Genomic DNA, 26,214 nt, shown 5'->3' on the forward strand with positions numbered 1-26,214 from the left:
ACGTGACATTGATAGATATTTAAATTTTTGTTAAATAGTTTGTGATACAATAATTCCTTGTCAACTGAAAATCAAAAAAATTGAATTTAAGATTCTAGAAAAATGATTAATATGGATCAGTTGTGAATATTGAATGTAATGATGTAGTTGAGATAGTAGATATTGAAATTTTATTGGAGTTAAACAGTTTGTGACACAATAACTCCTTGTCAACTGAAAATCAAGAAATTTGAATGTAAAGTTCCAGAGAAATGATTAATAAATGGGTCTATTGTGGGCAGTGTTCCTGATAAGTATATGATATAAATGTGTCATTGAATGTAAATGTTGAAATTTTGATAAATTGTTAGAATTGAATAGCTCGTCGAACAATAATTCTTTGTCAACTGAAAATCAAGGAGTTTGAATTCAAGATTTTTGATTAATAAGTGTATGGATTTATTGTATTGAATATAATAAATGTAATAGTTGCAAATATTGAAATTTTGTTGAAACAATTTCTATCACAATAATTCGACTGAAAATCAAAAAATTTAAATTTAAAGTTCCAGAGAAACGATTAATAAATATTTTGCCCATTCTTCCTGATAAGTTGAAATAAACGTTGAAATTTCATTTGTTACAAACAATAATTCTTCGTCAACTGAAAATCAAGAAACTCGAATATAAATTTTCGAACAAATGATTAATAATATACGTACAAATGTATGATGAATACGAATAAACGTGTCACGAAGTATTATATATTAAAATTTCGTTAGAATCAAACAGTTTGTCAAACAATAATTCATTGTCAACTGAAATTCGAATTTAAGCTTGTAAATTTTCTAATGATTAATAAGTGTAGCGTGACAGGTGTGAATTGTAAAATTCGTGTAAACGTTGAAATTTTGAATTGTTGTTGTAGAATGAGATAGAAATGTTGGCAACGATGTTTGGAACTCGAAAACGATCTCTGCCTGAATCTTTCTACATCGATTTTGATCGAGCTTGAAAAACAGTAAAAAATTAAGTAAAAGCAAAATTGTATTCCAATGAATGAATCGTCGTCCAGGGCTCCTATTAAACGGAATTCACTTCGTACCCTTGGAGGGCGCACAAAGAGAGGATCCTCTGGAACGGGACGTGGACGGCCCGAAGTGGAAACGGCGGCTCTCTGCTGTCAACAGTTTGACGGCCGAGATAAGCGCGGCCATTTCCGCCATCGATATCCCATGCCAGTTACGCAACGCCCCGTATCGACGTCTTCCCTGCGAATTCCAACAATCCGTAAGAGAAAGAATATCTTATCTCTCAATGGATATATTTTGGACATTGAATACCGTCGTGCCAAATGTTAGATTAGATTGTATCAGGTCAATTACAAGTGTCTGGAATCTCTGGGCTTTTTTCTTTTTTTTTTTTTTGGTTTTGATAACATTTATTTTTTATCGATCATCGTGCTCGATAGAGGCTAGAATAGAAGAGAAAAGAGTATTTTATTTTTGTATGGAAAGTTGTATGAGGATAATTCAAAGATGGACGAAAGTGTAATTATTGAATTAATTATTGAATCAAAGCAATCCTGGGATGATATTAAAAGTGTTCTTTCTGTTTCCCTTCCATTTTTCTTCTTTTCTTCTTCTTCTTCAAATTTCGAACGAGTGAATGAACGAGAGATAAGCGAGTTTCGACTGGGAAATCCTTCGGTGTTTCATTGTTATCCTCCGGCGAGAAGAACAGGGGGTGTGTACTTTAATCTCGATGAGAAACATCCTCTTTTTGTTCTTCTTTCTTTCTTTCTTTCTTTTTTTTCTTTTGATAGACTTCTTCTTCCGTTTATGGAGGAGTTGGACGGTTGAAGTTTCTGTTATTAATCGCGAGGACAGTTCAGCGAGTACAGTTCAGTGTTGTCTCGCGATTGAAATTGAAATTTTATGGATGTATGATGGATTATAGTTTCCTTATTAATGTTGTGACTAATAATTATTCGTTTTCCTTCGTCACATTTTTGGAAATATTGTGTTTGTGTTTGTTTCTTGAATCGAAAAATTGGATGATAATCTTAAGAATCTTCTGGAAAAGAAAATATTGTATTGGACTGTATTAATCTGTATTATTGTTTTTCTTCTTCGATAATTTGTTTATCTTTCGTACAAAGAAGAACAAAGAATGAAATAAACGCGTCTTGCGAGTGAAAATCTTGTTAAAAATCTTCATTTCCTTCATATTTGACGATACTAATACAAAGAAAGAGGAAAATTCTCTTTCGTCGTTTTTTCGAAAAGGTTCTCGATTTAAAGAAAAAAAGAAGAAAAATGTAATAAAAGCTGTATTTCTCTTAAGCCAACGTTACCGTTTCGAAAAAAAAAAAAAAAAAAAATAAAGGGGCTTTACATCTTCCCGTTGTTTCAAAATACATTCGCGAGAAATGGTTTTAAAATAAAATAGAGAAAGGCATGGGCCACGTTTCTTGGCAACGTTTGCCGCATCCGAAAATATTGGGTGTAAAAATACATTTCGCGATATTGATATCTTTTCCGTGGGTAATAATCTCGTAGTTACGATTTTAAATATCGACCCTCGAAATAGAAATGATCCTATGACGAATTTTTCTCAATGGGACCAATAATTTCTTCCTCTTCTTCTTCCTCTTCTTTCTCTTCTTCTTTTCTTTCGTTTCGCAACAATCTATAAATATAATCTATAACTGTAAATGATTAGAGTGTAAGAATAAAGTTATTCATTCTTCAAACTTATATTCTTCCTGAGAAGAAAAGAAAAATATCACAAGTTATTCATTCTTCAAACTTATTTCCTGAGAAGAAAAGAAAAATATCACAAGACGTAACCTAATCTAATCGATATGATAAAACGAATAAATAATAATAATAATAATAATAATAATAATAATAAAGAAAGCATATAAAGCCGGGAATAATATTATAAGTAACATTTTCACGAGAGAAAGAAGTAATAAAACCGAAATTGCCGCGAGCGGAACGAAACAACACGACCTCCAATTACAGTTAAGGGTTGTTTAGCTAATGAACAAACCTCGTTCGCGAGAAAGGAAGGAAGAAAGGAAGGAAGGAAGGAAGGAAGGAAGGGGAAAAAGCAACCGCAAAGAAATAATGTAAAAATCTTTATTATTATTATTATTATTATTATAATAAAACATTCTCGCGATAAATAATTGAACAATCTGATGAAAATATATAGATATTTAAACGAGAAGGAAGTAATGATAAATTAAATTCACTCGAGATCGATCGATCGATCCATCGATCGAAGGAAGGAGGATTAAAAGGAAGGGTTGCGTACTCGACCTTCGATCGTCGCGGTGCACCCTCGTAGATCGCACGATACACAACCCTTCAACGCGCGAACTACGTCGAATAAATAATCCTGGACGACGAAATGTCGCGTGACCTTCGCGAACATATGCATATTTTTCTGAATATTTTTTCCTTTTTCTTCTCCTTCGACAGTTTTTTCTTTTTTTTTTTCTTATCTATAATCGGGCGCGAGAAGCGCGTTGCAACTGGGTTTTTAAGGGATTTAAGGAGGGGGTGGAAGAAGTGGATTGATGAATTTATTAATGTGTGCTTATACGTGCAGTTACACGTGGTGTAAACGTGTTTCTGCGCGATTAAATTGGGGGTGAGGTTTCAGGGATTATTGTTACGAAATAAGAGTTTGCGTGTCCCCTGGGAATAAGCGCGTTAATAGCACGTTGTATAGCGATGAGGATGAATCATCGGTGAATATTTCAACTTTTTTATCCGCATGGTTATTGGTATGATTGTTATAAATAGTTTGAATTTGTTATTGAAAATTCATTTGAAATATAGTGGAGGATGAATCATCAGTGAAAATAATTTGTTAAACGAATTGAAAATTCATTTGAAATATTCTATACAGTGAAAAATGAATCATCAGTGATCCAAATTTCAATTATTCGCATGGTTATTGGTATAATTGTTATAAATAGTTTGAATTTGTTATAAATGAGTTGAAAATTCATTTAAAATATTCTATAGTGGAAAATGAATCATCAGTGATCCAAATTTCAATTATTTGCATTGGTTATTGGTATAATTGTTATAAATAATTTGAATTTGTTATAAATAAGTTGAAAATTCATTTAAAATATTGTACAATGTAGGATGAATCATCAGTGAAAATAATTTGTTAAATGAATTGAAAATTCATTTAAAATATTGTATATAGGGTAAATCATCAGAGAAAATAATTTGTTAAATGAATTGAAAATTCATTTAAAATATTGTACAATGTAGAGTGAATTATCAGTGAAAATAATTTGTTAAAATTTAGTTGAAAATTCATTTAAAATATTATACAGTGAAAGATGAATCATCAGTGAAAATAATTTGTTAAATGAGTTGAAAATTCATTTAAAATATTGTACAGTGAAGGATGAATCATCAGTGAAAATAATTTGTTAAATGAATTGAAAATTCATTTAAAATATTGTATAGTGGAGGATGAATCATCAGTGATCCAAATTTCAACTTTTTTATTCGCATAGTATGGATATAATTGTTATAAATAATTTAAATTTGTTATAAATGAGTTGAAAATTCATTTAAAATATTGTATAGTGGAAGATGAATGATCCAAATTTCAACTTTTTTATTCGCACAGTTATTGATATAATTGTTATAAATTTATATAATTTGTATTATTAATTTGTATAATATGTAAATGTATATAATTTGAATTTGTTATAAATGAGTTGAAAAATCATTTAAATCATTATAAAATATTGTACAATATAGGATGAATTAGTGAAAATTTCAATTTTTTTATTCGCACAGTATCGGTATAATTATAATTATAATTATAGTTATAAATAATTTGAATTTGTTATAAATGAGTTGAAAATTCGTTTAAAATATTGTTTAGTATAGAATGAATCATCAGTGAAAATAATTTATTTTTTTTATTCGCACGATATAATTATTATAAATAATTTGTTAAACGAGTTGAAAATTCATTTAAAATATCATCGAATGCATCTCAAATAGTGAGTAATAAAATGGGGTGTAATTATTTACAAAAAATCTTACCATTTTTTCCAATATCAAGATCATCATTGTTCTGAATTTTAGATTTTATTTGACGATCGTTGTTTATCAAATACTTATTAACAAAAACATTTCTTCAGAATAAACTGTTAGATTAATTTCGTTGCAGATAATTTGCAAGGAACTTACGTCAAAATTTATCCGATTTCTTTTTATCGATCTTGGATCGAGTTGGCTTAATAATTCTTTTACAAAAACTACCTAAAATAAATAAAATGCCCTACGATACTGAGAACTACATATTCCAAAAAAATCATCAAATTCTTCTCAATTTAGCTGGAAATTAAAGAAGAAACTTTTCACTTGCTCGACGATACACTTATTTCGTATAATAAATAATCGAATCGAACGTGTTTAAACCGCGAAACACGAAAAATTCGACAAGTCGTTGTAGATCCCACGATCCGGCGTTGGTAGTTATTATGCGTCGACTGGATCGTGGACAAGTCTGATCTAGGAAGTCAAACAAGGGGGCGAAAGTTGGCCGTGAGCCCAGCTGACAGCGGCAACTGTCCCGTTGAAAGAAGGGACGGGAGGAACGAGGTTGCAACAAGTCTCGTCGCTCGTGACACCGCGGTTAATTAACTCGGTATTAACGCGGCTCTGCCTCGTGATCGACTTGCTCCCTGCAATTAACGCGCGAAATATCCGCGGATCAACCGCGATTTATGCCCCTCTTCCACATTCCTAGATTCGTGCGTTTGATAATCCCTTGCTCGCCCTTGTTTCAATCAAGATTTGTTACGAGAGAATATTTTCGAGAACGAGATTCTTTTTCTCTTTTGGATCTCTTTTGATCTCTCGAAAGCGTCGAGTTTTATACAAATGCATTCGCGTCGAAAATTGTCAACTTTTTTCCGATCGAATCAAGAATATTATAATTCTTTCTTTCCGAACTTCGAAAGGGGTTCTCAACTCGAGCGTTTGTATCTCCCTATATCGCGCAACTTGTTCCTAGAATCGCGCGTTTGATTCGCCGTCGCTTGTTGCTCCTTGGTTGGAACTAATTGAAAGATTTATGGGAGTTCGAGGGACAGTGGTTCTTCTTCCCTTTTTTTATTTACACCACAGGCTCTCAAAGCCGGGCTAATGTCCGTTAATTTGCCGCTTGAAGTCTCAAAGAGTTTTCCCCACCGTTGAATTTTCTTCCTTAAAAAGATACGCGATTCTTATCTTACTATACGAAGATTAACATATGAATCTCGTACACGATCAAAAAGCACTCTTTTCGATACAAAATAAGACAAACTTAAAATAAAGCGAAAATAAATATCGTTATAAATAATAATTCAAAACCGTTATATCGGTCCAAGCGTATATTCGTATCCAATTTGAGGTTATGTCGAGAGAAACGCCTCCACGTTTCCTAATCCAACACTAATGACTGATCGCGAAGAATCGATGATATAACTAACGGTCTGGTTTCACCGACGTGAATTTATTTATTATCGGCTGGCTGCCACTATGAAACGAAGAGAAGAGAAGAGCGAAACGCAGCTCGCGTTTAAGGACGAGCCGGTCAATTAATTAACCGATCCAGACAGACAGCAGATGGCGCGTACTGTCGAGTCGAGTAGTAAGAGCGAGAACGAGACGCGGTAAAATGGCGGTCGTGGGTGAGGAGGGGGAGGGAGAGGGGATACGCGATTATGGGGCAACGAGCGTTCCTCTCTTCTTCTCGTTTAGGTATCGGGCTCTTCACAGAGCGGGGCATGGACGATTACTTAATTTAGATTAATTTTACTTGCCTCGCGCTGGTCTTTCGATTCAAACATGCTTTTTCTTGCCTCGAGAATTGCGTCTCTTTTTTTTTTATTTTTCTTTCTTTTTTTTTAAGGAAAATTTGATTAGATTGGGAAGCTCTCGATAATTGTATTTGCCTCGCTTCGTAGGAAACGAGAATGATGAGGTTGATAATCGTGGTAATTCGAAGAATAGAAATAGAATAATTGATCATAATAAGAAAATAAGAACAGGTGAAATGGAACAATGTTAAATCGAATTGAGAGTTATAAGATACTATAAGAGGAATAAATATTTAGAAATCGATCAAAGGAGGAAATTTCTTGCTCTCTTTTGTTTCTCTCTCTTTTTTTTTTTTTTTTAAATGGAAGGATTGATTGAAGAAGAAACATGGCTGGCTTCTGGTCAACGATGCTGCAACGTGGAAATTTCCTACGGTATTTTCAATTTCCCCCGATCTTATTTTGAAATTGAACTTACTATATATTATAAAAGATCCCGTGGAAGTGGTCCAAGCGTGTTATTAATGTCCTTTCAGAGCTTACTGCGATCGATCATGGGAAGCTTTATAACAGCGCAATTGCGGGAGGAGTATGCGAAACATTCTGACCAATTTTTGCGACGGAAATTAAAATTGTGTTTTGTAACATGCGCGTCCTATCCTTCTTCAAATCCTTTTTTTTTTTTTTTTTTTAATAGTTTGATCGTACGAACATTGAAATTTGCATTGAAAAAAATAAAATTCTAAGATTTTTTTCAAAGAATATTTCCAATAAAATATAAATAAATAAATATATATAATTCCAGAGCGATAATTCCTCGACAATATTACTAGTATTAATGATACATCGATACGATACTTTTTTACAACAAGTTAATCTACACTAGCTATTCGTGTTTTCGTCACGAGCCATTAAAATTCAATCGTAAATTCTATAATTGAATTGTTGATTAAGTCGTAAATTTGAACGAAAAAAAAAAACGAAGCGAAAGATATATATATATATATATATATATATATCGAAATGATAGCTCTTCTCATTAACGTTCATTAGACGATACACGGATAAGGAAAAAATCGAAACGATAAGCCAAAAAATTACATTACTTATCTTTTTATCTCCAATATTTGTGCATTATATATCATTCGATTTTTATTTTATCAATTTTTTTAATTTCTTTTTTTCTTTAAGAATTTTAAAAATCGTTTCGTTGTTTTTATGATTATTCATCGACGAGTTTTATTTTAAATTTTAATGCTTCATTAATTAATGAAATAAAATAAAAAAATATGACTAATATTCTCCATTAGAAAAATAATTAGTGTTATTAAAATTAATAATGAATTTATCGAACATATAGAAAATATTATTATGGAGATGAAAAATTGAATAAGAAATTGAGTAAATTAGAAGAATTGAGGGTCTATTAAAAATGTTATTTAAATAAATTGTATTGAAATATTCGGAAAGAAATTATTTGAACTGTTGTGTCGTGCAACAGAGATAGAGAAGAAGAAGAAGGAGATTGTCGATGCGCTTTTAAGTTCCGCCATGAAGAGAACCGTCGAAACGGAAACAATTACTTAAGCAAGCGATTAAATGACACACCTCTCGATTCCTCCACTCTCTCGGCAAACTCGATCAAACAACCGTGAACCTGAATTTCAAGTCTGGTTCAGGAACATGATTGCTACGCACGATTGCTCGATCGATAACTTCATTCAAACGAGATTTCACAATGGAAATCATCGTAGAGGGCGTTCCAACTCGCGTTAAATTGTTAAATAATAACCAATTTGTAATAATAACCATTTTTTTCCTCAGAAAATTTACAACGAAATTCTTTCAACCATTTTCATTTTTAAAACGTAATAATAATTAAAAAAAAAAAGAAATCTTGAAAGCATCTAACAAAAGAATCAAAGTCGATGAGAGAATTTCTTTCCGCGAATCGTCATCGTGTAAACTCTGCCCTGAATTATGAAACTGAAAAATCCTTTGAAAGAAAAACTCATTTCGATCCAAAACGAGTCTTATTGAGTCTTTTCTCAGTCTTGGGAGAAGGGGGTTGGTCGATGTTGCTGAGCTTAAAGCTCATAAGTCTTCGTCTGCGCGACTTTGCAGGCTGGGAAGGCTTTCTGGTCAAACGCGCTATAAATCTTAATTCGCGCGTTGAAAGCGGCGTTTAACGTTTCCACGAGTTGAGATATGGCCTCTCCTCCGGAAAAAAAAAAGCCTTTGTCCGGAAAAACCGTGGACGAAGAAGCTGCGACCCCGTTTTGTTTATTTTATTTACCCTGGATTTATCTTTCTAATCTGATAAATATACTGATAACGATTTGATATCGAATCAACGTATATATAAATCTAAAATATAAGTATATTGTTCCGTTAAACGACGAAAGATTCGACGATCGATTTGGAAATTCCTTTTAGTTGGATAAAAATACATTTAAATTTTTTGGAAGAGTTTTTAATCGATTGGCCAAGTTTATTGAAACGTGGAAAACGAGCGCATTTCTCAACTTTTAAATAAGTCTTTTCTGGAATACCAGTTTTCCTTAATTTTATTTCCTGTCACGTTCCACCTAACCTTTTGTCTTCTTTTTTGACAGCATAATTTTATTTCTCTCTTACTTTCGAGGAATAAAAATTGTGCGTGAATCAAAATTTGTGTCCTTGGAAAGAATAAAAGAAGATATTCGTTTAATAATCTCGAGCTATATTTTTATACAATAAAAAAAAGATCTAGATCTTATTCGTGTGAAAATAAATACGAATTGAAAATAAATAATATATGTAAATATCGTTTAGCAAAGTGTCTTCGTTGCGTATGCATAATAATTTTGAATGTTGTTTCGACATGATCAATTTTCTGTTTACATTCCTATTTTGAATATTTTGAATATTTTATTCGTATCGATCGCATTGAAAATTTATTTTTTGAAATATGTATGTATATATGTATGTATGTATAATAATAATAATAATAATAATAATATTCGGTAATCAAGTGTTATGAATCTATGCAAATTCGTTTAAATTTGGTAATGCACACGTTGGACACGTAATAATTATAAAATATACATTCAATTAAGCGAATTAAATTACAAAATTCCATATTGCAAAATAATTATTCATTACACACCTATTTATCAAATATTCATTTTTTTTCTTTCGCTCAAAAATTCGATAATATTGCAAGTGATTTATAAATAAATTTAGATACATTCAATTCTTCTTCTTTCTTAAAAATTCGAGAAATAAAAATAAAAGATACCATCAGATTAACAACATAGATATACGCGAATAAATCCAATAATCAAATTCAATTAGAACAATTTCGAATTAAAATGAAGAAAAGAGCAATGATTATCTGTGTAGAAATGTTTCTGAACTGCGTCTTATTCCTTTTCGAAATAGAAACGTCTTATGGAAATGAATCCATTTGCAGAGTTTTAGCAGCGTTAAGATCTCAATGAACCGTCTGATCGTGAATGAAGCAACGCTTTGTGGTGGTCGCGCGACATAATGGTAGCGTCGGATCGGTAACGCGCGTTTTGGAACACGTCCAGCATGAAATGATAATTCATCGGTGTGCGCATTATTCGTGTCCTCGTTGGGCGTAAAAAGACCCGAGTTCGCCCGATTCTTTCGTCCCATAAACGAATTATCCGCCGCGTTTCGTGATATCAATGATGGAAAAAAAAAAAAAAAAAAAAGAAGCAATCGACCGGTTGCTCCCTGGTAATAATGTTACCAATTTATCGGTAATTAAAGGCTGGCACGAGGCACGCTGGGATTCCAGCTTAATTAAACTTTTCTCCATCGTTGGTGTTGATCGTTAAATTAACGTAACGCTATTACGACGACGTCGTGCACACGTTTGTGAATATACTATTTCAGAATTGTTTGTTCCGCAACGGAGAATTTCAGGGATCAAAAATTTGGGCGAGAGAAACCTTGAGGCGAGAGTAGGGAATAGCTATTTTTGCTTTATTAGTTATAGAGAATTATTATATTTAAAATATCGGTTTCGTATATAAATATTTGCAGACGTTCGGATTATTATTAATTTGGAAATAAATGTTCGACGAATTTAATTTGTATCTCGTGGAAATTTTATTATTTAGCATGATAGATATTGTTCGATTAAAATTTTTGAATTTAAAAATTTTAACGTATCAACCCGATCTGAAAAAATATTGAAAACTCGATGTTTTTTTAATTTGTGATTAAATTGTAATTTATATTTGCAATCAATTAATGCGTTAATGCAATTTAATCGGGAAATTATTAATATTGTGTAATAATCTCTACCGATACTTTACATTTTTTACGTAATCCGTAAAAATTGAGATATTAAAATCTCAATTTCAACTTCAAAAATTAAATCGTTTATTCGATCGATATTTTACGTTTATTTTATTTTCAATTAAATATTTATCATTTTATGATTATTTATTCTTCGCGTGTAATATTTCACGAATTAATAAAATCTAATAGAAATTCTACATATGTATATCTACAAGAAAAAAATTACCAATTTACAAAATTATATTTCCATATTACAAAATGATATATACATATATTTATGATATTATTTTTAAAATCTTCAATATCTATTACATATATATATATATATACTCTCAACTCTGTCCTTCCTTTTTTACAAATTACCTCGTACACTTCTCCTAATTTAGAACGTTTCGAAGACAATCACGCGCAAGAGGACATCGAGAAACCTGTTGGATGGTGTGCGCGCAAATACGATCCCCCTTGGCACGAGTTTACATGTAAAAGGTGGCTCGTCCTTTGTGCACGCGGTGGACAGGCAGGATCCTATGGGTACGTTCCCATGCAGGCACGTTTGGCAGGGCTGTAACCGTCGATCGACGCGCCCTCTTCGCGAAACTTCTTTGTCTCGCATCTCCTTCCCTTCTCAACATCGTAAACTTTATATATATTCCCAGTTACATAAATTTATTGTTATTAAACAAAAGGTTGTATTTTTTTTACGTAATTCGAATGTTTATATATGGGTTATCGTCGAGCGAGAGAATACTATTTTGCGTTCGATCTTACGTAACATTGGTGTATCGCACGGTGAGTTTTATATAACCCACGTCGCACAATTCTAACGAATGGAGTATATTTTCGAGTATATTAATCGGTCGATAGATCGCGTGTTCAACGTCCCGCGACAGGAAGAGCCTGTTCGAGGATTCCAAGAAACGTCAGGGACAGTGGTTCCAGTCTTTTATTTTATATCGTTCGATGCAGTTTTCTTACGCGGTGCCCCGTAACGCGTCGCTACTTTTTTCGTTTCGCGGCTTAAGCCTCGTTTACACCGTTACCATCTGTCGGCAAGGGTTGGGACTTATATAAACGATTCGGTATCATCTCTTGCAAGGTAATATAACGTTATACGTAAATCGCATAGCATTGTTTATGACCAGATGTTGCAGTTATTTGTACGTAAATTATAATATATTAACTTTCTAAATATATATATATATTTAATATATAAATATATATTTCTATAAATTATATTAATAAGAATAAATCGAAACTATTATATTATTGGAAAAAGATATTTTAAATTAATGTAAAAAAATTGTTTTATTTTTAAAATTTATTCTACGCGCGTATATTTGTAAATAAATTATTCTATAAATTTTTATCCGTGTGCTCATACTCTATTTGTTTCTAAGTTATTTATAATCGAAGGTCAAAGATTTGATTTCTCGCAATGTTTTTGCGAGGTATTCAGCGAACTCGATCGACATTCCGCGTAGCGCGGGTTGCTTTCAAATATGCATGGGAAAAAATTGGCCTCGCAAAAAATATTCGAAACGTGTATATTCAATTTATAAATAACACTCGATTTGCGCGATTTTTTTCGCAAATTCTTTAAAAATAAAACTATCGGATTTTTTTACGTAACAATCGTTTAATTTTCTAATCAATGAATTTCTTCAAATATTTTTCACTCAAATTTAAATAGAAACTGTTTTTTTTTTTATATATATATATATATAAATTTTAATCATTCGAATATTATAACAATTGGAAATATGAAAAATATTCGCATCGATGTATATAGATATATATAATAATTTTCAATATAATTTTCATCTTTTCAAATATATAAAATTAAGAAACGAAAAGAAAATTTGAAACTTTGAAGATGAATTCCTTTCGAAAACATTTCTTTCCCGCGCCAATTTGTTCGTCGTTAGTCAGTCACCTCCACAATTCCGTGAGAAACGATGAGTTCCGACACGATGAGAAAAGAACGGGCGCGGAATATCACGGCTCAGCCCAATTGAAGTGGATATTCCAGAGAGCGAGAACGGAGAGAGAATTGCCGTGTGAACAGGCCTTTACGCACGCGAATCGCCGCCAGCGGAGACGCACGAGGGCCTTCTTTTCCTTTAAACCTGTACTTCCTCTCTTATGCACAGGCTACCCTAACACAAAGCGGCGTTTTCTACGCGGCTCCGAGCCACGCTGTGCAAGGTCTCCCGTTCGTTTCCCTCCCGCTAGTCCCCCCCGATCCTCCCACCGCGCCCCTTGTCCTTTTTCATAGGCGTCATCCCATCCTTGTCGCTCGCACCGCTCTGTCTCAGGGCCCTCGTCGTGCCCTCTCGGTTCCTCACCTTGCCCAGCCACGTATTCTTTTCGCCTATGCGAGCGTGTGCACGTGCATACATCGGGTGTCTTCGAACGGAAACGGATTCACTCCTCTACACGAGTTTGTACATCGTATTTGCGTACGGATTAGTCGGATCGTTGGCTTCGCAATATATAAACAGTTATTCAAATAGCGAAATTTCCAGGAATTATTTTGGTTTTCTTTTGTTTGGTTTACTTGGTCGTGTAGTCCAGATTTAATAAAAAATTATTGTCGTCCTTCATCTGATGGTGTATGTATGTAGTTACAAAATATAATATAGACACGTATCCCTATTGCTATTATTTATAGAAACGTGGCGAAGGATTATGAATTAAATGGTCGTATATATTATAAATAATTCATTGTTATATAAAACTAATAAATAATTCGTTATCATAAAAAAAAAAAAATTGCATTGAATTCGTCATGGAAGTAACAAAAGATACATTAAACTGTAATTTCAATACACGGTAATATGTATACATACAATATGTATGCATATCGATTTTTACGAGTATGCCGCACTGTCGCAAAATGATCGTGAAATTGGAGTATGGAGTAACCACAGCAGAAATCCATAGCCAAAGTCACAGGTTGGGGCGTCACGTCGCCTCTTGGTAACCGGGCGCCGGCTCCCACTAATCAGACAACAATAATCGAATAATACCTTGCGTATATAACATTCAATTCCCCGTATGCGAAACTACGTTACCTTAGTCTTCGAGTTCTCTTCTCCGAATCAAAAGACACCACCCTGTATAATACGTGCGTCGGTGTATGCGAAGAGTGCACGGAGAGGTTTGAATCATGTGCCGATACACCAATACACGCGGTACGTTGGCGAGAGACGGAGAAAGGGTGCCAGAGCGAGAAAGAACGAGAAGAAGAAGAACGGAGTTGAGTCGAATCGGAGTCGGCTGTTGCCGGCTGCGAGTTTCCCCTCCCTCGATCCTCTACCGCCCCTACCCGGCTTCTCCCCTCCAACCTAGTCGCTTCAATCACCCCACGTCCCTCCGGCGAGTCGACATATTCTCCCCCCTGACCTCTCTATACCCTCGTGCAGCCAAGAGTCGAGTGGTCGGCATCGTCCTCCCTTCGGTTCCCTCGTCTACCTTCTCCTTCCCCCTCTAGATTCGTCGTCTCGCTCTACCCCCCTCTTCCCACGGCTCCTCTCGTGGCGTGCCATGACTCGTGGCGAAGTTTTAGCGTCGCCTACCTCTACTCGTGGCGTGCCTACAACTCTTAGCCGGATCTATTACGCGCAGTTTTCGTGTTCGCGCGACGTTTCATCCTCGCAACTAGTTTTCCGCGTTATCGCAGCTTTTTTTTTTGTTTCCTACCTCTTGCTATTTCTTCTTCGTCTGTCGCTTGTCATTTGTTTTTACGTGTGGTACGCGGATTCGCGCGGCGTGTGCGCTCGTGCCCGGCTTGCTAGTTTCCAGTGTGTAACACGAGCTCAGTGTGAAACGGCTGACGTCGCTCGTCACGGCATTTTTTTTTTAAGCGTCACGCGGGTGAACCGGAAGAAAGAGGCTCGATCTCGCCGGAAGTTGTCGAAGCTGCCGGCAGACGCGTGATCCGCAGACCGATTCGCGACGCGCCATCTCCTAACCTCTAAAAGCGTTTTCGCGAACCGCTCTCTCTGTGACAACCGAACCGAAGCAGCGGCTGCGTCCTATCCTGCTCTCATCCGTGTGACGTTGTCTTCGATTCGATATTCACGCGGCGTTCGCGCGTTCGTTCACTTCACTTGCCGCGTAGTGCGTGCGCGGAAATCATCGATCTCTGTTTTTCCAAGTGACACGCCATCACCGATTGCCGGTATATATATATATATATAATATTCGCGGGCGTCGCAACGGATCGTGAAACAAAAGAGATAAGGAAATATATATTCTAACCTGTGCCTCTCGTTTGTGTGCTTTGTGCCAAGGATATTCACGTGTGTGTGTACGATAATTACAACGTCGCCGATCATTCTCAGGGAGCACTACGTTTTTTTTTCTCTTGGATACGATCTTCCTTCGCCTGTGGACCACCGTCCTACCGTTCCCACGGTTAGTATGCAATGTTTGTTATCAAAGCCGGTTGTCGTAGACGCATGCTGCGCCCCTACGCGACGAATAAAGGTGCTTTCGGCCGATCGGAGCCGAGGCGACGTTTCCTCGTGCGCGCGTGCTCCAGAGTCAATGTGTACATACCCCACCGGTCGGTCGCGAGATTCAAGGGCGCATGTCCAAAGACTGTTCACCCGATGCTCCGTTCAAACTTGAAATGCCTTCTCCTTTTATCGTAACTTTTATTGTCGCTTCGCTTCGTATTCGATAAACCTTCGTATATTCTCTCTCTCTCTCTCTCGTAAATTTCAAGAAAATTTATTTCAAATTATTATTCGTATCGTAATATTCGTATATGATCGCAGATGTCTAGGTCACGATAACTGGTGTCGAACCGCGAAATCAAAATATTTGTGCGAGTCTCTGTTTACGTTGCGCGCCGAGATTCATGGTAGACACGCGCATTCCATTACGCGCCAAAACCTTTTCGACGTTTCATGGCATCGGTTGTATGGAAACGAGTTTTGCGAATTCGTTTGTTCTTCCTGTATTTTTCCATCCAGATTTCATTTCTTTTTCAGAACTTATGGATGAATTTTATTCAAAGGTAGACATCTTTTTCCACATGTTTGAATTTTATTATTATCGCGACGTTGCCATCCATACAAAGGATTTCTATTGTTGCGTTTGTTTGCGTAAGAATGGCGCTTAGAAAGCGGATATTTTGTTGGAAGCGTAACTTCTGATGTAATTTAATGTTGAATGTAAAATCGTTGAATCGAAGATTCAATATCATTAATTATTTTTATATAATATTTAATTTTCTTTTTATCGAAGGTTGATCGAAATAAAAATTGATATATATATATATATATTGTTCGAGAATGTAAATATACTATATCGTTATTATCTATACAATTAGAATTACTAATGTTGTTGTTATCTTAAGTACATATATTTTTTACGTCACACAAGACAAATTAGTAATTCCGATAAATTTTTGTTATGAAATGGCTGTGAATATAATATAGTATAAAATAGCAAATTGCAAATTTTTCCTCGTTTTATCGAAACAAAATATTTCCAAATATTTATACGTTAATTTATTTATTCGAAACTTTTCTCTTTGTTATCACGTTATATGTAGAATTCAAATATTTATATTATTATTCGAACAACTTATGTCAGCACTATTATGCACTCTTTCGACTGCTGCGTTAGATATCCAATTAACAAATCTTATTTATATATTATTTCAACAGCTACAGCCAGTCCAAGGAATCAAATTTCACGTACGTTTTACAATCTCAACGACTTAAACGGGACTAAAGATTCTTCAGATATGCAATTCCAGTCCATACTTTCGCACAATTTCCTTTCTCTGTCCGTTCATTCAGAAATTTCATCGGTCCATTAGCCCATTCGATCGGTCGCGATATCGACGTTAATTAGAGCGAATTATCTCGGGAATTGCCGGAACGATCGTCTCTGTTTTGACCCATTAAATCGTTGTTAGGCCGCGATATCCGCGATATCTCGCAGTGGGCGGAATAATGGTACTCGTCGACTATAAAGGGCAGTATAGTCTGTGGTCATAGTACATGACAAATATCAGGCATAATAATTTAATCTTTTTTTCGATAAAATTCCCAAAATTTTTGCAATTTTTTAAACTAACCGGCAGATTTTTGCTGGGACCGTACCTCACGGATCATATTTAATTCATCATTTAAATTAGAAAAATCATGAATTTTCATAAAAAATTAGCATAAAAGCGACGTTTGTGATAGAAAATTCTCTATTTTGAATTTCGCGAATTTTTTGACGATTAGATATTCGAGTTTGGCGCGTGAGAAAATATTAGAATTTTTTTTAGGGAAAAATGAATATCTTGACCACCTTTTTCCAGAAGAAGGAACACCACTGTGCGACGACCTCTTCTTCTTCTCGCGTGGAGCCAATAGCCTCGCACGTGGTGCCTCGCCAATATGTTCGGTTGAAAAAGTATCGATCTGAGACTCGGCCGAGATATTTTCACGGCGGCAGCAGCCTGCTTGGCTGACCTGGAGGAGAGAGAGAGAGAGAGAGAGAGAGAGAGATTCGAGGACTTAGGGTTGTTTGGAACTAGGGAACTGGAAGTTGCTTCTTGGAGTGGAGGGGTGTTCGGTACGTGGGACTTTTACGGGATTATGTTTGCCGTGTTGGAACCTCTCCTTTTGTGTACATTATATAGGGGGTATTTTTTTTTTCTTTTTATGATTCCTTTTTTTTTTTCGTGAGATTGTAAAGAAAAATGATGGAAGGTTTAAGATCTATTATAATGGAATTGTTGTTGAAATTTATATTTTCTTTTCTGAATTTTTTTGAAAAAATTTTTTTACATATATTTATGATATTCAAAGGCGAATAATAGTAATCTTTTGGATTTTCATCAATCGAACACAGCGTTTGGAATTATTTGAATGTGCTCGAATGTCGAAATGTTTTTCGTTCGATGAAAAAAATGATACATCGATCTGTTATAAAAATAATGATAAACGGATTTTTTATTAGTTTCTTAGTTAAAGAGATTATTATTTATTTTAATCAATATATCGTGCTACTGAAAAGAAGAAAAAAAATAGATTTGTCTGCAAGGGTACATCACAAGTTTTATTATTAGATGCTTGAAACGCATAGAGGCCACGTTAGTGGATGTAGTGCGTGTTTTTGCAGAAAATTTATAGAAAGGAATAATAAAGAAATTGCTGGTAAGAATTCTATTTTGGATGTAAAGTCTTACATCATTATTATTTTGCTTTCGTGTAGAAATTTTTTTTTCTTTTTTCTCTATTAATTCAGTAGAAGAAGAAGAAAGCAGTAAAAGCATCGTTTGGCATGAACAAAATTTAATGACGTAAAAAAAAAAAACGTATATATTTACATTGTATATATCTATTAGTGGTTTTGTCCATATGCAAATATATACATTCACGAATACGAATGTTTTTTCCAGGGATTACCATTCTAAAATAATCTTTTATCCTCTAAATTTATTTTAATTTATTTACACTATGTATTGAACCTATAAGTATATTTGACTGAATCACTTGAGACACATATTTATTTTACGTCGAAAGTCTTATATTTAATTTCAGCGTTCACAGACGAAAGCGTGACCAACATTTCTTCGGCAAAATAAAATCTCCAATTTCTAGCTGTGGAGTGAACATATTCGTTTCACATGAAAGCGATAGTTTAAAGAGATAGTTTTATGAGAATTGATATTTATAATTTATTTTTTTTTTGGATATTGAAATTATAATATCCAATCATATTCGATACATTTTATTGAAAATTAATAAAAGCAAGTCTATAATTTTCGACACGTATAATATTTCACTCTTAACAATAATTATTTAATCGTTTAAGAAGAAGATAGAAATGGTGAAAAATTATACACGTTTTAAAAAATTAAATATGAAATACATTTGAGAGAAAAAAATCGCAACAACAATTTTTCTATCTCTCTTATCTCGAATCCATATAATTACGTAAAATTTTCAACATCTCTCTTTCCAGTTTTACCTGGCGAACTTAATAAAAGAATCAGTAGTTGATGGTTCAGAAAAGAGAATAAAATTCTAGACTAGAATCAGGTTCGTCTGAAATTTAGGATAATGTTATAAATAATTAAAACTGTTCCAGCTAACAAAGTCGAGGCAAACTTGAGTATAAATTGTATTAATACGTGTTGGAACTTGGCAAGTTTTGCGCCTCGATGAAACTCGAAACTCGGCTCGAAGAGAAGATCGATCGATGTAGATTTAATTCGTGTGGCAATATATATTAAATTGGGATATATTTTTTTAATTGGATATCTAATTTAAAGCTCGAATGTTAATTCGACGTAGGAAAAAAAAAAAAATATTGATTAAACGTGAATTCGATTCTTTTTCTTTCTTTTTTCATACACATTTTTTGATATTTAATCGGAAATTTGGTTAAAAATTCGTAAATTCGACTGAATTTAACAGTTGCGATCACGACCATTCCATTAGCACGTGTAACACGGTGGATATTTCAGTTATTTCACGGGCGTTTGAAATGAATTTCTAATTTTGATACAGTTTTGGAATTGTATGAAATTGGACGTAAAATATGTACGAGCTCGACAAAATTTCATGTGTTAATTGCATAGTGGCGAGTGCGAAAATATCGTTATATTTCGCGAGCGCGTTTATACTTGAATTAACAAATTATTTTTTCATAAACGAATATGGATTACGCTTTATTTAATTTTTTTCCCCTCCCTCAAACGATTCCAATACCATGTTCCAATATTTTTAAAGCGGGCATCCATTCTAGAAAATAATAATTCCAAGTAAATTTTCTTCTTTTTTTCAAATTCTAAAATTTTCAAATTAGTTTTCAATCACAAATATTTCCAAACCTTCTCCTTTTCTTAATTCAAAAATTTCCAAATAAGTTTTCTTTCTAATTTTCTTCTCCGAATAAATACTTTCAAAATTTTCATTCAAATTAATTTTCCCGATTCTCGAACCGACTCGTCCAATCTCTTCTTCCCCAAATAAAAATCAGGGACGGGAAGAAAAATCCCAAACACCTTGCCAAGTTACAATTTCCAAAACTTTCCAAAATTAATTCTCAAACCGACCATTTTCCTATATAAAATATACCTTCTTAAATAAATTCTCTCGAAATTTCCTCAAAAATCTCCAACCTTCTTTTTCTCAAACTTTCCAAAATTTCTCAAAATTTCCAGAACAAAATTTCCTTCTTCCCTTCAAAATAACTCACGTATTATTTCGTAGATTCCCGCGCGTTTCTGAGAAACAACGAACGCAGGATCGCTTCCATCAATTTACCCGCAACACCTGTCCGACCTGTGCACACTCTCATTAACTCTCTCTCTCTCTCTCTCTCTCTCTTTCCTCCTCCTCAGGATCGTGAGAATCGGGCGAGCCTCCCCTATGAATCATTCCGCTCGTTGCAAAGGGAATATAACATCGGTGGATCGGCACGTATCGTGTCTCTTTATTTCGTTAACCCTGGCTTCGAGCGTAAACTAACTCCTCGTCTATATCTATATATATTTGGAACTACGAAGCTTCGCGATTTTGCTCAACGACATCGCTTTCCTTTATGGATTTTTTTCCACCGCCGTTTCTCGAACTCGCTGCGTGCTGTTTGGAGAGAGTTGTTGGTCGAAAGGAAGGAAGGAAGGAAGGAAGGAAGGAAGTGTCGGTTGGTCGGTAGCCGGGGAGCAAGGGTAATTTTAGACTTGTTTATTTCTTTTACGCAATTGGAATTTGGATTTGCGGAAAGTTTTCTTTGATGGTAATGATAAAGTTTGGTAAAGTATTTTTTTTTTTTTTTTTTTTTTGGGTTTTAACGAAAATTTCTTGATTCCATTGGTTCCCTCCCTCCCCTTTTTTTCTTTCATCACGAACGTTCTCCCTCGTTTCAAAGGAATTTTGGGAAAGGTTATCATCGGATGTATTTGTTAAACGATCGATCGAGCGAAATTTAAAGAAATCTGAATTAAAACACGGATAACCTTTTCCTTTTCTCTCCTTCTTTTAAATTTATATATACTTAATTTATATATTTAATTTCAAGTTTATATACTTAAATTTTATTATTATTATAAATCGATTGAAATTTGAATCGAATCTAAATATATATATAAATTATTTATCGGATGTATTTGTTAAACGATCGATCGAGCGAAATTTAAAAAAATCTGAATTGAAACATCTTTCTCTCCTTCTTTTGTCAAATTTATATACTTAAATGTATATAGCATCTATAATAATGTATCTATAATAATTTTATTACTATAAATCGAAATTTGACAAATTTAAATATATATATAAATTATTTATCGGATGTATTTTAACAATTTTAAACGATCGATCGAGCGAAATTTAAAGAAATCTGAATTAAAACACGGATAACCTTTTCTTTTCTCTTTTTCTTTTGTCAAATTTATATACTTAAATTTTATTATAAATCGATTGGAATTTGAATCGAATCTAAATATATATAAATATATTTTAATATAAATATATATAATCTATATAATAATATCTAATCTAAATATATATAAATTATTTATTTGATATGTATTTGTTAAATCGATCAAGCGAAATTTAAAGAAATCTGAATTAAAACACGGATAACCTTTCCTTTTCTCTCTTTTTCTTTTGTCAAATTTATATATTTAAATTTTATTATTATAAATCGATTGAAATTTGAATCGAATATATATATATATATATATATATATATATATATATATATATATAAATTATTTATCGGATATATTTATTAAACGATCTATCGAACGAAATTTAAAGAAATCTAAATTAAAACACGGTTAATATTTCTTTTTCTCTTCTTCTTTTGTCAAATTTATATATTTATTATTTATAATTTATATATTTTCTTCAAATTTAAATTTTATTATTATAAATCGAAATTTGACGAATTTAAATATATATATAAATTATTTATTGAGCGAATTTTAAAGAAATCTGAATTAAAACACGGATAACCTTTCCTTTTCTCTTCTTCTTTTGTCAAATTTATATACTTAAATTCTATTATTATAAATCGATCGAAATTTGAATCGAATCTAAATACGTATATAAATTATATATATATATATTTTCTCTGTTGCTCGAAGGATCGAGACTCGATTAAATACCGATAACCATTCCATTGTTCGTGATTTTCATTTTGGTCGAAGTCGAAGTCGTTTTCGCGAGTTTTCGTGTTGCGTCGAAAATTAAAGCGGCGCCTGTTGTTCAGCCGAGGCTGAAATTTCCCCCGCCACGAGGAGGAGGAGGAGGAGGAGGAGGATACGAGGGACCCGCTAAGAACGATGCTATTGTCAATAGAAACCGGCTTTAAACCGGCAATCAGAGCGTACCTTCCTGCGAGCTAAACACGCTCGCTCGTACGTTGCGTTATAGAGGCAAAGAAACTCTTTGTACGTAACACAGACCTCTTCGGGGATAAGAAACGACCGTCTTCCCCGGGTTATATACCCTTCTCTCTACTTGCGTATGGCCGTCTCGGAATTATACGTAATAACACGTGCAAAACATTTTCAGACAAATTTTATTTGCGATTTTAAAGAAAAGTTAAAGTCGAAAGGAGAAAATTATAGGATCCATTTTCAAATGCTTGCTTTCGTTATGCTCTTATGGACGTTTTATGGATTGGCCAAGCTTCGAAAAATTAATTTATATTCGTGGTAATTTTAGAGATGGAGGTAAAAATAAAATATGGATTTTATTTTTGAGATTTTATTAATTTAAACAGACTTAGATAAAATCATCTTTTTCTTTCTTTTCCATTTTATGGAAATTTAAATTGTTTGTAGCAACGATAAATAACATTCTTCCATGTATTAATATTTTTCTGTGTCGCGAATATATTAACACCCGGTATAATAATCAAGAAAGATAAGCGGAGAAAAATATTTCACGATCGAAAATATTTCGCAAAAATACGTAATTTCTCCCGGACAAATTTTCTTTCAACGTCGTTAGAATATTTTTCCAAATTATCGAGAGGGATGAAGTTTCTTAGAAAGAGAGATATTAATGGCAGGTTCGTTTAAATTTCTTCGCCAAGTTTTCTTTAAATATTTCCCGCAATTAGCCGGGAAGACAGGAAGTTTCCCCTTTGCCTCTCGCACGTGAATTTTCGCTTTTCGATACTGTTATTTATAGTTAATTAAACGGAGGAAAACACAAACATCGAGTAAATACGCGGGGAGAAAAATTAAAGAGCGGGAGAACTGCTTGTGCAATTGAGAGCAATTGAGAGAAGCGGTCTTTTTAGAGAGACCGGTGTTGATCATTTGACGGATTAAAATCGTGCATTGGGAATTTCGATAATTATTTTCAAGAAATAAAACGAACGATGATGAGAACGATGAGAGAAGGAAGAAAAAAAAAGAAAATAAAATTGTTCAAAAAAATTAAAATACGAAGAAAAAGATACTCTGAATTTTCGTTTAAACGGTTATTTCGGGTTGAAATATTCGAAGCATTTCTTTCCCTTTGTCTTTGTTGGCGCCTCGTCAAGCCATCGATATCTCCGAAATTTGGTTATAACGACGATGACGGGTATCACGCGTGCACTCTGGTGAAATGGAAAGTTATTTTCTCGGATGACGCAAGGGCCACCTGTTTCGACGAAGCCGCTCGCCTCGCTTTTTAGCCTTTGGAAGGGTCCTTTTTGCCACTGGCTGGCCACCGTGCCGCGACACATCTGGAACCGGTTTTTAGCCAGGAATTTTTTCAGCACCAGGAACGCAGACGCGCCTCGAAACTCCTCGAACCTTCTCGTCCCTGATTTTTACCGCGCATTTTTATCCATTTCTTTCTTCCCGCCTCGCGAGGGGAAATTTAATTCGAGGAAGAAGGAGCAAGATAAAGGAAGGAAGAATTTTCTCCTTTCGTCCTTTTTGTTTATATGAGAGTGAATTTTTTTCAAAAAGATTTCGACCCAATTTCGAGAAGATAAATTAAAATTAGATCAAACAAATATTTCTCTTTTTCATCTTCCTATAATAAACAACGCTATCGAACAATCGTTTTCAAACAATCCTCAAACCGCGAGAACTTCACGCCATTTACAAAGAAAAAAAAAAAGAGAGGAAAATAAAATAAAAAAGCCCCGCGAAAAAACAGTGGAAACAGCGGATAGAGAGGGATAATTAAATAAACCGTGGAAGGTTTGTTCATCGGTCGACGCGGTTTTCCACGGATGGAAATACGCATATCCGTATCAACCGAGCCCCCGTGCCCCGGGATTAATTTATCCCCCGTTCCTTCTTTGTTCGATTTAATCACATTTTTCGGAAAAAACACCATTTTCGGCCGCGATAAATTGGATGATCGGATGATCGTTGGAAACACGATTGGCGCGGATCAAATATTTATTACTGCGCGTTTACTATTTTCGCCCGTTTTATTTAGCTTGCTCTCTCGCGTGCGTTACGTATCGATTGCGACCCATCGAATGACGGCGACGTGCAATTGCCGCTATCGGTCGAATTATCAAGTTTCGATTCGATTCGACAGAAAGCGGCGGCGATGTCAGCCAAACGGAAACTAGGTTTTTAGATTTTCGCCTTCGTTTCGTTTTCCCTTTCCTCCCTTCTTTTTTTCAACTCTCTCTCTTTTCTTTTAATTTTAGTAAATATTTTGTTAAATATCGAAGAGGAGAGGATTAATTAATTAATCGAACATTTTCTATTTCTAATAGAGTTGATTTTAGAAATAGAAAGAAAGGTATGTATATTATTTTTAACATTTGTGAATATATAAATGAGTGTCGACAATGTCATGCTTTTATTATTATTTTATTCTTATGCAAGGTTTGAAGTTATTTTCCTTCGCGTCTATAATGATTCGAATCATTATACATTGAAAACTTGTTTTTAATTTTCTAATGTTAAGATAATCGATCATTAATTCTAAACATCGAATCCAAGATTTCTTATTCTTTCTTTTTTCCCTCTCTAACCTTCGTTTTTTTTTTAAATTATCAATTGATGAACGACAGCACAATTTCCGCTGTTTTCTCTCCTCCTTTTCAAACGAAAATTCGCGAAATCGATATCTTGCTCGCGCGTTCGTGCTCCCATTGTCGTCGCGAGGGAGATCTCTTATCGTGTGTCATGCAAATTTCGAAGAGAAAGAGAGAGAGAGAGGAAGAGAGAAAAGAGAGAAAAACTTTCCACTGAACGTCGCCATTCGTCTTGCTCGGCCTTCTTGGCCGAGGAAGCACGTGCGACACTAGTTGCTTCTTCTCTCGCGAGTCAAGGTCGCGGAACTTGCACGCTTTAATCCGTCAAGTCCTTTCTCTCTCTCTCTTCTCTCGCGCGTTCCTCCATGGTTTTCACTTCGCTCGTCGAAACACCGAAACACGTTGCTCCTTGAAAATTCTTCTTTTTTTTTTTTTTTTTTTTTTTTTTAGTTGCCGTACAATCTCGTCGAGATTTTTCTTTCCTCTCTTTCTTTCTCTCTTGTTTTCAGGCCGTGTAAAGAGAGTTTAAGAGTTGTTAAGAGGAGTCGTTCACGGTTTCAAGTTGCGTCGGGGAGCTTAACGTTTGTTTCTTCTTGTCTTGGATACTTTTCGCTATTAACCTTTTTTGATAACTTTCCTGTCTTGGGATTTCGAGTTTTTCTTTCATTATTGTTTCATGGTTTATTTTATATATATAGAGAAATCTAATAGGATTGATTTCTTGAATAATTTTATACGAATTTTTCGTTCTATATTTCGAGATGAAATTGAATTTCTATAATAGGAATTTTTCTAATTTTTCTAGAAGAGGAAGAGAAAAAAATATTGTTTATTTCGTGCCTTGATTGAAGTTTTTCTTTCATTTTTCATTATTATATATATATATATATATATATATATATATATAATAGGGGATTAATTATCCAATAGGATTAATTTTTTGAATAATTTTATATTTGAATTTTTCGTTCGTGAAATCGATCTGTATTTCGAGATTTTGAATTTCTAATAGGAATTTTTCTAATTCTTCTAGAAGAGGAAGAGGAAAAAATATTGTTTATTTCGTGCCTTGGGATTAAAGTTTTTCTTTC

The 26,214-nt window shown here is 34.1% G+C and overlaps 1 protein-coding gene across 7 annotated transcripts in view; it reads left to right on the forward strand.

Moving 5' to 3' along the window:
• Positions 1–26,214, forward strand: part of LOC552709 (polypyrimidine tract-binding protein 2) — a 547,610-nt gene that overhangs the window by 132,397 nt on the left and 388,999 nt on the right. Inside the window, exon 1 of one of the 7 annotated variants that reach the window (XM_026442195.1) lies at positions 14,761–15,571. The exons of the other annotated variants lie outside the window; for them this stretch is intronic. The gene's annotated coding sequence lies outside the window, so the exon portion shown is untranslated. Of the gene's footprint in view, positions 1–14,760; positions 15,572–26,214 lie in introns of those variants that run through there. 7 annotated transcript variants of the gene reach the window in all.

Source organism: Apis mellifera, linkage group LG8, assembly GCF_003254395.2.
Source record: "Apis mellifera strain DH4 linkage group LG8, Amel_HAv3.1, whole genome shotgun sequence".
NCBI classification, from domain to species: Eukaryota; Metazoa; Arthropoda; class Insecta; order Hymenoptera; family Apidae; genus Apis; species Apis mellifera.